We start from the raw sequence: 16,225 nt of genomic DNA, 5'->3' as shown, positions 1-16,225 counted from the left end.
GAGTTTATTCTCCAGTAGCTATTGCAGGACCTGGCGCACATGAAGCTTGTGCTCCTTTACAGAGCGTGAAAAAATCAAGATGTCGTCCAGGTAAGCAAAGACAAAAACATTAAGAAAATCCCTGAGGACATCATTGATGAGGGCCTGGAAAACCGTAGATACTCGTAATGGCCGGTGGGTGTGTTAAAGGTGGTCTTCTATTCGTCGCCCTCCCGTATCCTGACAAGGTGGTAGGCGTTCCTTAAATCTAACTTGATAAAGACGCGGGCGTCCTGGAGAAGTTCAAAGGCTGATGACATCAAGGGAAGAGGGTAACGGTTCTTAACTGTGATTTCATTCAAACCTCTATAATCAATACAGGGTCTGAGGGACTTATCTTTTTTCCTCAACAAAGACAAACCCAGCCCCCGCTGGTGACAAGGATGGACAGATGATCCCTGCTGCGAGTGACTCCTTTATGTATTGCTCCATGGCCTCTCTTTCAGGGCGAGAGAGGGAGTATAGTCACCCTTTAGGTGGCGAGGTTCCTGGGCAGAGGTCAATAGCGCAGTCATAAGAGCGATTTGGGGGTAAGGAGGTGGCCTGTGACTTGCTAAACACCTGTAGAAGGTCATGATACTCTGTAGGAAACTTGGTTAGGTCAGGGATTTCCTCTTGTGGCGTGAGTGAACTTCGGCCCATAGGTGCTGAACGTAAACATAAAGAGAGGCAGGTGGGGCTTCAATCCAGGACTCTCCTTTTAACCCAGTAGATGTGCGGGTTGTGCAGTCTTAACCAAGGGAGGCCCAGAACGATGGGTGCATGGGCATTTTGAACAGTTAGGAGGGTAATAGTTTCAGTGTGGTTGCCTGAAAACTGCAGGGTAATGGGGTGAGTGCGATGAGTAATAGGGGAAAGTCTGCTGCCATCAAGAGCCTAAAACTGTAAAGGGTTGACGGAGGGGCATGAGGGGAATTTTGAAGTTGGAAGCAGTGGAGAAGGAAATTGGGTTCTGATCAGCCCTGAAGTCCACTAGCGCGTGAGTGACATAGGCTTGGTCGCCATGTGTCAGGGTTACGGAGAAGCATGATCGCTGGTCCGTGGAAGAAACAGATGCGAGATGTGTGCATGGCCTATCTGCATGGGCTCAGGGGGTGGCTCGGGTGAGGCCAAGGTAAATGTTGGGGTTCGAAGGGACTTAGCTGTAATGCAGAAGCACAGAATGCCAGCTTGAATGTACTGAGGCAAGGGGCGTTGTACGTGACGCAAGCGTTGCATGAGTTGCATGAAGCACGCAAAGCCAGTGCAAGTAAAAAATGCCTGGCGACATGGTGGTGTCAGACCGTGGTCGAAATAGGTATGAGCTGATTACTAATAGCATCCAGGTGTGCAGAGAGGAGGGGCGGGAGTGGATGCAATGCGAGAGTGGATGGGGAACATGGAGCAGGAGTGCTCAGATGATCATGATGGGGCTGTGACTTAACGTTGCGTGACAGTTTTATAATTTATATTTTTTTGCATTTGATCTGAGACCAGAAATGAGCAGATAGCAACTATCTATCTTACTCTTTCTTACCACTGACTCTCCTCCTCTAAATCTTCACTTCATTCTCTCTTGAGTCCCATTAGACTGCTATTCATGTGCTCATTATAGCTGCTACCCTCCACTTTTCTCTCACTCATCTATCAAGCACTACAAACAAAAGTGTTTAAATTTCTGCCAATCTAAACAGTAAATGAACACAAGTCCATCTTTATTTAGTTTTTTTTTAAAGAGGTAAAATGCTACTTTCCTACACTTTTCCTCCTGTTCTGTTTTATTATTTACATAATTTTCTCCTTGCAGCATATGTGAGGAAAGGCACGGAGTGAGCCAGGTTTCCACAAGCCTTTTGTGTACCTGAGACAAGTCATAAGTGAAGGTAAGAGGCATAAGGTTATGCATGAGAGAGAGGTAATAGAGAGAAGAGCAGAGCGAGAAAGAGACAGACAGACAGAGAGAGAGAGAGAGAGAGAGAGAGAATGAAGATAATTAAAGAGTCTTGGTCTTTATTTCATACTGTACAGGAGAAAGGAACTTGTCAACAAAAATGGCAAATGGCAGCCTTTAACTGAATTAGACTCTGTAATAATGCAAATAAGAAGCAGAAAATATGTGAGATTTTAAGTGTTAACCAAAGATGTGAAGACAGACAGAGTGAGAAAGCAAGAGAGAGAGAGAGAGAGAAAGAGAGAGAGAGAGGTTGGTACAGGCATGACAGGCATTCAGCGAGCTCTGAACCAGCCAATCCGAGAGCTAAACTGCTGCAGTGGAAGAGTCAACGAGGATTCTCCCCTGTGCTCAAACACACATACTCACACACACGCGCAGTGCACGGATCGGAGAGATTCTCATTCGGGGAGTAGAGCAGCATAAGGAAAATTGGGCGAGAGGCAGGAAAACTGGAGTTAGGCATTCATAAGAAGCATTGCTTTTCCAGAACCATCTTGTGAGGTATTGTATGATACTCTATTCTACTAGAGTTGCTTGTTGGTCTGAGAACCCCTTTGGGATTTTAAGAGACTGTTGTTATCGTTTTAGTAACTGTCTGCATGTGCACATACAAGTAGGAGTGTTTTAAAAGAAGGAATGTGTTAATAGGATTGTTGGGGACAGATAGGCATGCAGCAATTTCGAGGTATATTTGGTATTTTGAGACATATCAAGGTTAAATATGAAAGTCTGAATAAACCAGGAACTAAAAAGAAAATAAAGTATAGATGTGATGAGCCGAGAATTTATATGGAAAACTGCCAGGTGATTTCTACATGTTTTTAATTATAGTTTTTTTTCTATATTTAATCTATTATTTATGGCATACTTCTGTTAGAGTTTCTGTAATTTTTTGGACTGTTTGTCTAATATATATATATATATATATATATATATATATATATATATATATTATATATATATATATATGTGTGTGTGTGTGTGTGTGTCCATGACTGTGCTACTCTACTCTGATTTATGTGATAAGTCTTTTTTGCTAACAGCACACAGTGTAGACATGGAGCACAGAAGCCGCCCATTAGAATCCTTATGCGATTATCCAGACTGAAACACACATGTAGCGGTATCAGCCCCCCCCTATTTTTTCTCTCTCACTCACACACCAAGTTTTATTTACTGATTTGTTCGATTATGGGAAGACTGCGTTCTAATCAAGCCTAAAGCAATAAAGCACAGAATACTAAATGTATATGTGATTTAGAATGTCATTAAATGTGTGTATATGTGATGCTTTTTATGTTATTCAGTAGCACTGCCAATATTTTCTCAGTTTAGCTCATGTCACATCTACATCTACTGTATGATACTTATGCATTTCTTTTGCTCGCCCATGCATATGTGTGTGTGTGTGTATGTATATATATATATATATATATATATATATATATATATATATATATATATATATATATAATGTATAAAGTGGGTACGGAAAGTATTCAGACCCACTTAAATTTTTCACACTTTGTTATATTGCAGCCATTTGCTAAAATCATTTTCCTCATTAATGGACACACAGCACCTTATATTGAAAAAAAAAAACAACAACACAGAATTGTTGACATTTTTGCAGATTTATTTAAAAAGAAAAACTGAAATATCACATGGGCTCAAGTCTTTAGACCCTTTGCTCTGTATTCAGTAGAAGCACCTTTTTGATCTACAGTAACACAGGCATGTGTCTTTTTGGGAAATATGCAACAAGTTTGTAACACCTGGATTGGGGATCCGCTGCCATTCCTCCTTGCAGAGCCTCTCCAGTTCTGTCAGGTTGCATGGTAAATGTTGGTGAACAGTCATTTTTAGATGAGCTGATGAGCATCTCATCCAGAGATGCTCAATTGAGTTTAAGTCAGGGCTTTGGCTGGGCCATTCAAGAACAGTCATAGAGTTGTTGTGAATTCACTCTTTTGTTATTTTAGCTGTGTGCTTAGGGTCATTGTTTTGTTGGAAGGTAAAACTTTGGCCCAGTCTGAGGTTCTGAGCACTCTGGAGAAGGTTTTTGTCCAGGATATCCCTTGGCCGAATTTCACCATGGGGGACCTTATAAATGGGGACCTTAAGTAAACAGAATTTTTTTCGTAACCTTGGCCAGATCTGTGCCATGCAACAATTCTGTCCATGCACCCTTCAAATGAAGGTGAAGCACAATCTCAAGAATGATCAGAAGAAATAGACAGCACCTAAGTTATATATATATGAGTGTCACAGCAAAGGGTCTAAATACTTAGGCCCATGTGATATTTCCGTTTTTCTTTTTTAATAAATCTGCAGAAATGTCAACAATTCTGAGTTTTTCTGTCAATATGGGGTGATGTGTGTACATTAATGAAGAAAAAAAACTTAATTGATTTTAGCAAATGGCTACAATATAACAAAGAGTTAAAGATTTAAGGGGGTCTAAAAACTTTCTGTACCCACCAATTGCGCAAGTTCCCCCACTTAAAAAGATGAGAGAGGCCTATAATTTTCATCATGGGTATACCTTAACTATGAGAGACAAAATAATTTTACAAAATCCTCGGTAACAAAAAGTATTTGGTCACCAACAAACAAGCAAGATTTCTGGCTCTCACAGACCTGTTACTTCTTCTTTAAAAGGCTCTTCTGTCCTCCACTCATTACCTGTATTAATGGCATCTGTAATCACTATAAAAGATACCTATCCACGACCACAAACAGTCACACTCCAAACTTTACTATGGCCAAAGCCAAATAGCTGTCAAAGGACACCAGAAAAAAAAATTCTAGACCTGCACCAGGCTGGGAAGACTAAATCTGCAATAGGTAAGCAGCTTAGTGTGAAGAAATCAACTGGGAGCAATTATTAGAAAATGGAAGACATACAAGACCACTGATAATCTCCTTCAATCCGGGGCTCCATGGGAAATCTTACCCTGTGGGGTCAAAATGATCACAAGAACTGTGAGCAAAAATCCCAGAACCACACGGTGTAACCTAGTGAATGACCCTCAGAGAGCTGGGACCAAAGTAACAAAGGCTACCATCAGTAATACACTGCGCTGCCAGGGACTCAAATCCTGCAGTGCCAGACGTGCCCCCCTGCTTAAGCCAGCACATGTCCAGGCCAGTCCGAAGTTTGCTACAGAGCATTTGGATTATCCAGAAGAGGATTGGAAGACTGTCATATGGTCAGTTGAAACTAAAATAGGACTTTTTGGTAAAAAGTCAACTTGTCGTGTTTGAAGGAGGAAGAATGCTGAGTTGCATCCAAAGAACACCATACCTACTGTAATGCATGGGGGTGAAAACATCATGCATTTAGGCTGTTCTCTGCAAAGGGACCAGGGTGATTGATTTGTGTAAATGAAAAAATAAATGGTATCATGAGATTTTGAGGTAAATCCTCCTTTCATCAGCAACGGCATTAAAGATGAAACATGGCTGGGTCTTTCAGCATGACAATGATGCACACTGCCCGGGCAATGAAGAAGTGGCTTTGTAAGAAGCATTTAAAGGTTCTGGAGTGGCCAAGCCAGTCTCCAGATCTCAACCCCATAGAAAATCTTTGGTGGGAGTTGAAAGTCTGTGTTGCCCAGCGACAGCTCTAAAACATCACTAAACTAGAGGAGATCTAGAGGAATGGGCCCAAATACCAGCAACAGTGTGTGAAAACCTTGTGAAGACTTGCAGAAAACGTTTGACCTCTGTCATTGCCAACAAAGTGTATATAACAAAGTATTGAGATGAAATTTTGTTATTGACCAAATACTTATTTTCCACCATAATTTGCAAATAAATTCTTAAAAAAATTAAAAAATGTGATTTTTTTTTTTATTTTTTTTGTATTTTTCTTATTTTGTCTCTCATTGTTGGGGTATATCTATAATGAAAATTACAGGCCTATCTCATCTTTTTAAGTGGGAGAACTTTAATTTAGCACAATTGGTGGCTGACAACTGATCGGGAAGCTGAGCCTGTTGGGCCTGCAACTGGATCCTGGACTTTCTGACCGGAAGGCCTCAGTCAGTACGGATCAGGAACTGCACCTCCAGCACCACCATACTGAGCACTGGGGCCCCACAAGGCTGTGTGCTCAGTCCCCTGCTGTTCACACTGCTGACTCACGACTGTGTAGCAACACACAGTTCAAATCACATCATTAAGTTCGCTGATGACCTGACCGTGGTGGGTCTCATAAGCAAGAACGATGAGTCAGCGTACACAGAGGAAGTGCAGAGGCTAACAGACTGGTGTAACGACAACAACCTGTGTCTAAATGTTGACAAGACTAAGGAGATGGTTGTTGACTTAAGGAGGACACGAGGCGACCATTCTCCGCTGAGCATCAACAGCTCCTCTGTGGAGATTGTCAAAAACACCAAATCTCTGGGTGTCCACCTGGAGAAGGACCTCAACTGGTCCCTCAACACCAGCTCCCTGCACAAGAAAGCCCAACAGCGTCTCTTTTTTCTGAGAAGACTGAGAAAGGCCCAGCTTCCACCACAGATCCTGACCACCTTCTATAGAGGGACTATCGAGAGCATCCTGAGCGGCTGCATCACTGTCTGGTTTGGGAATTGTGCCGCAAAACCCTACAGCGGATAGTGAGGACAGCGGAGAAGATCAACGGGTCTCTCTTCCCTCTGTTGAAGACATCTACACCACACGCTGCATCCGCAAAGCCACCAGCATTGTGGCTGATTGGACTCCTGCCATCTGGAAAAAGGTACCGAAGCATTCATGCACACACATCTAGACTGTGCAACAGCATTTTTCCACAAGCCATCCGTCTCCTCAACAAAAAGGGACTGAACTGATACACACACACACATAAACATTATCACTCAGCTTAACTCAACTACATCAAAACATTGAGACTGGACTGACTAATCAACACAAGCGCTGACACACTGACCTACACCACCAAACTATCGTACACATAAATCTGTAAATGCTCTTTTGCACAACATTCATTACTTTTTGCACTAATTTTTCAATTCTTGCTGCTGTGTTTACTACCTCAACACCATATTTTATGTACTGATATGTCGTTGTCGCACTGTCACTTTGTTGTTGCTCGTTTGCACATTTTCACGTGCACTTTATGTTGTCTGTTGTCTGTAAAACCTGTAGATAGTCTTTCTTAGTCAGTTAGTTTTAGTTAGTTTTTGTTAATTTATGTTTTAATTTATGTTAGGACTATCTGTCTTGTCTTTGCTAGCCAGCTAACTAGGCCTCTTAGTTAGCTAGTTTAGCTTCTCTGTTAATTTATGTTGTAAGTTTATGTTGCATGTAGCACCTTGGTCCTGGAGGAACTTTTGTTTCGTTTCACTGTGTACTAACTGTATATGGTTGAAGTGACAATAAAGCCCACTTGAACTTGACTAAATACTTTTCTGCCCCACTGTGTACACACACACAAACAAACACACACACACACACACACACACACACACAGTCTTTCACACACGTAAAAGTCTGTTTACCATAAAAAGATAGATAGCAAACTCTATGATCACATGTGCAAACTCTATGATGCACAGACTGGAGGTGAGATTTGAACCCCCAACCTTAAAGATGTAACAGTACACTGAGTCACCCCAGTATCATGTTTGTTTGTTTGTTTTAAATTCAATAAAATTTTATTTGTATAGTACTTTTAAGAATTGTCATCATATGTATGATAACGATTATATGTATGATGTCACAGACAATGTATAAATTATAATTATGTTCCTTACCCTAAGTACCACCTTTGTACTTTTTTCCGCCCACATAAATAAGAGGCCACACTTACTGACAGCCTTGCTAGCTATCACACAGTCAGATGTGTCAATTGTACATCATTCTCAGCAACGCCTGGAGAGATTTCTTATAGCATCAATGAAGAACTGGCATCTATTAAAAATACAGTAGTATCGTGTTGGTAATATTTTAGCACTTTATTAGGAACACTAACACATTCACACGTATCTAATCAGCCAAACATGTGACAACAGCACAATGCAAAAATACATGCGGAAAAATGTCTTGCAAATACATAGGCTTCACTTCACATGTTCACAAATTTAATAGAATACGGGAATAAAGAAAATGTTTGATGTGTGTGTTTAATTGTGCAGTGGATTTTAAGACAGTTGAAGATTAGGAAAATAATCTGCAGTTTATTTATTTTTCTCCCAGAAATTTTTGCCCATGAAAGTTATGAATTCTGTTCTTGGCTAATAGGAGTGGAACCAGTGTAATAAGTGTAATAATAGACCTAAATGTGTATAAGAGAAAGTTAGGGGAATCTTAGTTATAGGGGGACCTAGTGTTCTAATAGTTCCATAGTGCTCCAAAAGCCTCAGTAGGACAATTTTTGCCCATCTATGCTAAAATTTATACAGTGGAAACTTGGATTACGAGCGTTATTTGTACCAGAAGCCTGCTTGTATTCCAAAGCACTCCAAAACCAAATTTTTACATAAAAAAAATAATAACTTAAATTATTTGTTCCACAGCCCCCCCCCCAAAAAAAAATACATAAAAATAATTAACACTAAATATTAAGTAAAAATAAAACAAATTAAGCTGCACTTTACCTTAAAGAATATGTGACCAGCACACTCATACCATTCTGAAACGTATTGAATCTTGCTTATTACCTACTAGCTTGATAATGACAAGCATCAAGGGGCATTAAATGCACTCATATAACGCTAGTAACTGTGGAAGAAATTCCTTCATAAATGGGTGGGAGTGAGGAACGAAGAAACACATGCCTTGCATAGACCTCTACACTTCATACAAAGTCATATCAAAGTGATAACATTCTAACAGCAAGCAAAAAAAAAAATATCAAAGATTTTCAGAAACGATTTCCAGCAGACTATTATTTAACTATTCAGCAGCATATTCTCGTGTGTAGTGTGGTTAACTGCACAATTAGTTTAGTTTGCTCTTAAATATGTTTAGACTAACAACAATTATTTGACCTGCTTTCTTTACCATCTGCCTGCATTTTCCTACAGTTTACTTTTTTTAAACTGCTCTATATCAACTCCCCACATCAGCATTGAGAGAATGTATTTATTTCTCTTACTTAGTATTTCTATACTATTTCAAAAACATGCATCAGAAGGACTAGTGATGCTAATGCTTTTCAGTATTTTCAATGGGAATGACTGGCATGGTTCCAATCACCAGCTATACACTTGCTCAAAGACTGATTTCAAGCAACTCATTTCTATGTATGATGAGTGTTGGTCTTGTAAACTCTTCAGTTCAAAGTTCACAGATGCCAGCCTCTGATCAGGCTATTAATCCAACAAGTCTAACACAAGATTGTCTTTTGCTGTTATTCTGCACAATAAAAAGTCCTGGTTTGACTTGAATGCCCCTTGTATTTGTGTATATAATGTTGAGTGTTCACAGCTTGCTCCTCTAGACTTCACTGATAATTACAAAGATTAATTAAATCTAATTAGTAGGGAACTGATGATCCAAGTAATACATGCTCAGAGTTAGGTGCTTTGCATACTCGTGTAATCAACTAGATGCAGAAACGCCTGCCCTACATTCAGTGTTCCTGGGAAAGGCTTAAACATATATATTCACTATGAAAAGGGGGTTGGTGCAAAATTAATTACTGAATAAATAAATTACTTACAGAAGCCATTTTATACTTCAGAATATATGACATTCATTATCATTACCATGATCATAGAAAAAATATTTTAGATTATATTATTCAAAATTTACGTATGTAAATCATATGAGGCTTTGTTATTGTCTGACTTTATTGTGACTGGAAAACTGTTAATGCATTTAAAAAGAAATGGACAATAGTAGCATAAAATAAAGATTTTAAAGTTTTTATTTTTATTTTTAAATAAAGCCTGGATGTGTAAGTTCATTCACCACTATCACATCAGAGAGTATGGAAATAACCTCTCCTGAAAAAATGAGATTCTATGAGCAGTTTCCATTTGCAAAGAATCTTTGTCCGGTGGGGCTCCTCCAGGGACCAGCTACTGTAGCTTGAGAGAGTTAGAGGAAAAAAATTACTGGGCTTGAAGAATATTTGGTACATTGCTGAAATCTTAAAAAGGATGTATATATTTAAAGTAATATTTTAGTTCAATTGTGCAGAATTGTTTTTATCTAACCTTGTTTTATGCAGGCACATAAAGCCAGGTCCATTGTCCAAGTATTTGTAGAAGGATACATTTTCTTAATTTTCACTGCAGTATATCACTGCAATGGATTTAAAATGAATGAAAATGTGATTATAATGGATCTTTAAACTTGACTGTATTAACAGTACTGTGCAAAAGTCTTGAGCCACCCCGTTTTCGGGGAATCTACTGGTGATGCTGAGTGCTTGGAAAGGATGGGCGGAGGGAGGGGGGGGGTAAGGTTGCTGCTGCAGTATTTAAAGAAACAGACAATTTTTAAATTGTATCTTCAGGCACTTTGTAGCCTGTTACATTAAAACATTTTTTGTCGTTTCTTTAATTTAATCTAGATGATTTACTTAAAAAGGACAGTAAGCAATATCACAAGAGAGGGCATGCTGTTGTATTGAATATCATCACAGCTGTAATGTGGTTGCATGGAGGTCAAAGCATTTTGTTACAGCTCTCAAGTTCATAATGTTTTTAACTTTTAATTTAAATATTTTTGTATTAAAAAAAAAAAAAAACACTTGCAAAAAAGCTCCACCACTGATAACGTGCTGATAGTGGGATGGCTACTGGTAGAAATCAGGTACAAAATCTTAATAAAATAGGTTATGTTAAGAGAAAAGAACAATAGGGAGGTAGATAGAAATAGAGAAACTGACAGCCTCTCTGTATTGATTTTGCAGTCCTAGATAAGATGGGAAATCTGCCCTGGAGCAATCTATTCACACATTACAGACTTGGTGACCCTCATGACACACATATACACACGTTCACACTACGATTCACCCCTACCACCAGTTTGATTCATCACGATGAAATACACTTAAAACCCGCACCCCCCGCCTTCTCTTCTGCTTTTGTGCCTCAAGCCCATAGCAACATTAGTCTATCATTAGGGAATTGGCCTGATAGCTACATAGACCAACACACTCAGATTCCAGGTTTTCCAAATTCCAAATACAGCTAAATGATGACAATAGTATTTTTTGCAGCCAAACTATAGGCACACATTTAATTTTTTTTTTCCCTCTCCAAATTGTTTTGAGAAATGACACAAATACAACCAATGCTTATGTGACATTTAAATTGCATTTATTGATTTATAAGCTTTTCTCCATGTCATACCTTGGATGTAAACCTGACACCAAAGTGATATGTATTTAAATCAAACACATGTAAATGTAATGCAAATATTAACTAGTATTTTAAATGCGACTGCCATGTTTCCACACAGGCTATACTTCTTCTAAAAGACTGGTTTCAAGTAGGTGATGGATGTATGGATGATGAGAACTTCTGCTTATTTTTGTGTATTTCTGGAGGTGTAATGAGGAGGGGCAGTAGAATAGAGGGCTGTGTGCTGGTGGGTAAAAATTAGGTGGAATGGCTTAATAAAGATTATGAAGTTTAGTTATAAGAAAAAAAGATAGAGAGGTATGGCAAGAATGTGCGAGAAATCAGCAGTATCTTATTATTGATTTTTAAGATTCAAATAAGATAAATACACACACCAACACTTATTTAATTATTTGTCATTAGCCTCTGTGTCTTAAGCCTTTTGCAAAATGAATATATTTAGACCAAGACAAACAACCATAGGTTTCATTAATTTTTATTTAAATATTTATATACGAAATTTGGGTGGTGCAACCAGTGCTTACATTCAATTTAAATTGCAGTAATCTAGCTTTAAGTTATGCTCCATGTCATGCCTGGCAACCAGATACATATTGAGTTTTATCTTTAATAAATTCTGACATCTTGATTTGAATAAGCTTATTGGTTATACTTCCATCAAATTTGAAGTGATTAGTGTGGTCAACAATGGACCATATGTAAAAATTTCAGCTACAAAGACTGCAACAATTTCTTACATTTAGACATTACAGGTTGTCGTTGAAGGCATAATAAAGCCATACTGTGTTTATGTTCATGTTTCCCCCAAATGCTATAGAAAAATAATGTATACAAAAGTTTTGTATAAACTAAAAGATACTAAACTTCTAGTTCTGTCAAATGTACTTTTATTTCACTTTTAATGTTCCTTCAAAGGCATGATGAAAATAGCATGCTTAACCAACTAATCTACCTAATTCATAGAAAATTTTAAATCCACCTTCTCAATCACTGCTCACTGTGTTGTAGATAATCCAGGGACATTAGCTGAAAAAATATTTAACTCAAAAAAAAAAAAGCTACACTCAGGTGCTCAACCCAGATGCTCAACCCAGGATTTTAGAATTTTACTTACAAATGTACTGTATTACAGGATCCACCTAACACACTTATTAGTGAAAAAAGACACTGCCACAGACACAAAAAATATTTCTCCACTTTCTTTTAACTTACTTTGAAATTTTTATTACACTATACTAATAAAAGGCGGCACAGTGATGAAGTGATTAGTACTGTGGTCTAGCACCTAGTTCCCTAGATTCCCACCTCGGGTCTGTGTGCACGTCCTCCTCATGCTTGGTACTTTTCTATACGAGTAGTATAGAAAATGAATGAATGAATTAAATGAATATACTTTTTAAAAAACTGTTAGGTTTTTTCACAATGTAACACAGTTGGACTAAAAGAGAGAAAGAGAGGGTGAAAGAGGTAGTCTGGTTTATGGTTAAATAATTTTTTTATAGTAGAATTTCCTAGCAAATAAATGATATCCCACAGGCGACGTTCTCCTGTGATGAGGATGTCAGAAGGATCTATTTCCTATCTGGTTTCACTTTTCTCCATATTCAAACACACTCTATTCATACTTGCATACATACTTAATTTCCCCTTTTTTTTTATTATTTCCCCCAAACACACGCACACACTCACACACATGTCAACCAAATTTATAACATGAGCTTTTGTTTACCAGACCCATGCCTTTCGGTATAATCTACACCAAGTATTAGGAGCTTTAGTATTAAGGCTGGTTTCCAGATAGACTTGGAACTTTTTATAAAATAGTGTACTAAAGACATGCACTCAGTAGACCAAAGCTTGAAAGTGGAGGTAATATAGTAATAAATCGACCTGGAAAGCACACTTAGGGGAAAAATAGAAGGAAAAAGAATTGTCCGCAAATGAGGAGGGTATAAACCAAACTGAAGCAAAGAATGTCAAAAAATGTTTTAAAATTTGCCTGTGTGCACAGCATTGTGCAAAACTGGCTGGACAGAATTTAATGTAACTTTGGCAGTAAGTATTTGCCCAAAGTTTAACCTGCACCATAAGCTAAATCAAAATGTTTATAAAAAGCTCTTTTATGGATTTAATAATTTACCTTAATATAAGCTACTACTGTAACAAGCTACCTGCTTAATGTAATCAAACAACTGCACTAGTACATATCACTAAGAAAAGCTACACTGACTATTTTTTCTTGGGATTGCTTATATTTTACAGTTAAAATAACAGTGCTGATGTGATAAAAGTAAATTTTAATTCACTCGAGTCATTTTACAACAAAACCTCTGATCTACTTTTTAGATTTCTCTTCTGTGATTCACTCTTTGATTAATGAACAGAGTGCATTTGGCTGGTGACGTACAACTTAGCGTAAACAAGGCGTAGGATACACTACCTTACAAAATGTTATTTCTTTTTGTATTAATACAGTAAGTTAGGCAGACGGGTACTAGTTTATAATATAGTAAATCTAAACTGTTTACATTTTTTAAAAATGTTTAACATAAAAATAATGTAATGTATATATTTATTTATATATATATATATATATATATATATATATATATATATATATATATTTATGTATATATATTTATATATATTAACATAAATATAAATACAATATAAATCTAACTATATAAATAAAAGTTTTAATCATTTGACATATAAGTTGATAATGCACTGGGTATACCTACCTCCCACTGTATATGGGCACACCATCAGTTAGTTTATATAAATTAATTAATTAATTAATAAATAAGTTTGCTGCATTTTCCGAGTTTCTGATGGATAAAATCTATTTTATCATAAGATATTTTAAATCTAGAGCAAATAGTTGCTGTTTGACAATCTATGAAAATAACCCTGCCTAAATTTAGTATATAAATTAATTTAGCACATTAATTATGGAAAATTTTAAAACAGAAACCAAGTTCCTCATGACCACATTTGACACGGCAGGAAAAAAAGGAAATGAGAATGTCAAGAAATCACTTTTGGAAGCAACCATACTGAATAATCAAATTCAAGCAGTTTTCTACTTCTCAGTAGTTTACAAAATTTAAGAGAATGTCAATATCTGCATTTATTGCATCACTATTTCTGTCTGTCTTTTACAGCATTTCTGTACATGTGCGGTTGTCAGAAAATAAAAGATAATACCCCGCATGAATATATGTGGGTACTTAACTGTATTTGAAATTCATCATTCTTTCTGACTCTTTCTTTGTCTCTGGTCCCTGCTGTCTTCTTCACTGTTTGTGTGAGAGTGTGTGTGTATGTGTGGGAGCAAGCACCTGTTTGTGCATATTTCAAAGTGGTGGCTGAGAGACATTTGGCAAATAGTGTAGATTAGCTAGAAAGCATACTGTAGGAAAATGTGAAAGTTTTCTCACGCCTCTTTGTCGAACACCACCCTAGCAGTTACATCTCAGTTCTCAGTGTGTTTCTACTTCTGTTCAGTCTTATTTAATTCTGCTTCATGTCCTTTTCTCCTAACAGAGTAATAAATGTATTGCTTTTGTTTATTGTAGCTACAATTATATCTGAATAGTATCCCATCATTCCATCCATCCATCTATGAACGTCTGTAGTCCACCTAGGGACCATGGAGACAATAGTGACCATTGTATTTGTTTTCATTTTTACGCCCATGGTACAGCCTGTGGTCAACATTTACATGCACATTTACACACTACTGCTAAAGCAGTTAGCCTAATCTTGAACTGTTGAAGGAAACCATAGTACCTGAAGGAAACCCACCCAACACAGGGATAACATGCCAACTCCATGCACCTCCTGTTAGCTATTTTATATATGTTTACCCTGCTTGTGTACAAGTATTTATTAATGTATCAATCCATTTAATGTGTTTTTTACTCCTTGTCTTTAGTTATAATACATTAATTATCTCAAATGTTTTATAACTAATGAATTCACAACACAGTGAAATTTCTCACAGGTTCCCTCTCATTCTTATTCTCCATCCCACAAATAGATCTCTAATCTCTCAATTTCACAGCATGGAATGGCTGTGTTTAGAAAAGTATAGACTAAAAAAATAAATTTAATGCTTTTTTTTTAATAAAACTTGATGTTTTCCTTGAATATTATAAATGCACTTTTAATAAAGCTGTGTGCTACTGTACAAGCATGTAACAATCTAGCAAAAAATATCAAAATATGTTTTGCCAATGATCCTGGCTTCTTCTGCTCTCTGGACCCTCTTGATTTATCCTGGTGCCCCACTTCTGTTTCGGATAATCATCACACTGAACCCTCTTAGTGCTGCTGAGGATGGCCCCATGTGGTCTGCTTATGATTGTTTGACTTAAAAAATGATAAAGAACATGGATTTGGACTTCAAATTTTTTTTGACTATTTTTTTTGCCTATTATGGCTTATGACATGATTGCTGTGATAGTTTTAGGACTAAAATTGCCCCCAAACAAGTTTCATACCCAAGTTTCCTCAATGAATGTTAATTCATGTTAATTAAAATACATTTACAGTTAAATAATTGCTTGAATAATATTATTTAAATAATATAATTTAAATAATAATTTTAATTAAATAATAAAAAAATATTCACGTATATAGAACAAAGTTACGAAATGGGTTTATTTATGGTCATTTATTTGTGTCTGGTTTCTGTCAAGGTTTCTTCCCCCACTTGTCTCAGGAAGTTTCTTGTTTTCCCACTGTCGCCTTCAGCTTCCTCATTGGGGACAGATTGGTAAAGCTCTAAATTTAGACATCTTCACATTTTTTACAATTTTAAATGTATATCCAGATTTTTTGTACTGTACCACTGGTGTTTGATGCAATGCCCATGGTGGAAATTGCTACATACATAAGATTTAATTGAATCATCTTTTAG

General features: G+C 37.1%; 1 protein-coding gene across 1 annotated transcript in view; it reads left to right on the top strand.

Annotated features, from left to right (window-relative positions):
* The first annotated feature begins 2,360 nt into the window (after window positions 1–2,360).
* The window catches only part of LOC128541304 (cadherin-18), a 130,739-nt gene continuing 116,874 nt past the window's right edge, over window positions 2,361–16,225 (top strand). Inside the window, exon 1 of the mRNA XM_053511656.1 lies at window positions 2,361–2,473. The gene's annotated coding sequence lies outside the window, so the exon portion shown is untranslated. The remainder of the gene's footprint in view (window positions 2,474–16,225) is intronic.

The sequence above is a fragment of the Clarias gariepinus genome, chromosome 14 (assembly GCF_024256425.1).
Source record: "Clarias gariepinus isolate MV-2021 ecotype Netherlands chromosome 14, CGAR_prim_01v2, whole genome shotgun sequence".
Taxonomy (NCBI): domain Eukaryota; kingdom Metazoa; phylum Chordata; class Actinopteri; order Siluriformes; family Clariidae; genus Clarias; species Clarias gariepinus.
Note: the sequence above shows the minus strand (reverse complement) of the source record. Positions and strands in the feature narration are given on the sequence as shown.